Raw genomic sequence first — 1,324 nt, 5'->3', positions numbered from 1 at the left:
CCCTTTACCATCAGGCACTGCCGTCGCTCCCATCACTCCTCCTAATTACATTCGGGAAGTACTTGCCACTCCCTCCCCCCCTTGCAAGGCAGGAGTAAGCGTTCTCTCCCAAATAACTGTCTGGAGCTAGATCCGCCCCAATCCAGGCCAGAAGGCCAGGGTCCCGACCCTCTGGTTCAGACCCCGTGGTTCTCCATCCCCATCAGAAGGCTTCCCTTTCGGCTACAAACCGCTCCAGGTCACCTTCACTCCAGCAGGTTTTGCATAGCAACCGCAATCCCATCTCTATTTCGCCATAGATCAGGGACGGAAGCAAGCGCCACCTCCTGGAAACTGATAAGAATAGATACTACACTTGATCTTCGCCAAAAGGCCGAGAAGCAATTAGCAATAATCACGCCTCAGTTGAACCTCATTGGCTATGATACTGCCACTGCGCAAAGCTCACAGTACAGCTCACTGGGGTGCCTGCTCTTCACCAGCCTCAGGAATGCCAGCAGCCAGTCTTGACTGTGGCACAGGCACATCGGTGGTCACCTTAACCACACACATAGAGAGAGGTAGCACCTCGCTCCACCCGGGGGCCCCCTCTTGGCTCAGCATTCCATCACTTCATCTCCATCTCTCCACATAACTCCCCATGTAGCAGGCCCCAGCAGTATATATGTGGTACCCCCCCCCCATCAAGCTCTCAGCTTGGAATTGGCCAGGACTTCCACAGTAGTGCCAAGCAGTGGCTCTCTTCCCTGTTAGTCAGTCCCTGGGGAAACCTTGTAGATTTCTACCAAGGCTGCTCAGGGGCACCCAGCAAAGCCAGCCCACATGGGTCTGCCCTGCCTACCAAAAAACAAAAAGATGAACTATTTACAGACACTGGTGCTACACATTTTTCTGGTGAATCTTGAACTCCTTGCTCCTCCCATGAACTTTCAATTTACCAGTAAGCTATGTCTCCACTTCCAGATTATTGTGCTCTCTTCAGCTGACATGTTGAATCTTTGCATACTTGCTGCTGTCCTTACCATCGTTACTTTTGTTATCGACCCTTGGCATGTGCATCGACTACGCCTCTGCCTGATCTTATCTAGCTATAACTCCTTATTGACCTTTTAGGCATTTGTCGACTGCACTTCCTTCTGATCCCATGCAGCTACTGCTCGTTACTGACATTTTGTCTTGTTCCTCAACTATGCTTTTGCTTGCTCCTTATTTGTTTTATCTGCTACCTAACCCACACTTGCTCTCTTCATGCTAGGGCAATCCAGAGAGCCGCGACCTGGCATGAGCATGCAGCAAAACCCCTCTCCACCACCAGGAGTTCTGG

The 1,324-nt window shown here is 51.2% G+C and overlaps 1 pseudogene; it reads right to left on the bottom strand.

Annotated features, from left to right (window-relative positions):
- Positions 1–380: 380 nt before the first annotated feature.
- Positions 381–445, bottom strand: LOC141120776 (U4 spliceosomal RNA; annotated as a pseudogene).
- Between the last annotated feature and the right edge of the window lie 879 nt (positions 446–1,324).

Source organism: Aquarana catesbeiana, linkage group LG13 (assembly GCF_042186555.1).
Source record: "Aquarana catesbeiana isolate 2022-GZ linkage group LG13, ASM4218655v1, whole genome shotgun sequence".
Lineage (NCBI taxonomy): Eukaryota > Metazoa > Chordata > Amphibia > Anura > Ranidae > Aquarana > Aquarana catesbeiana.
This window is presented reverse-complemented; position numbering and strand designations above follow the sequence as displayed.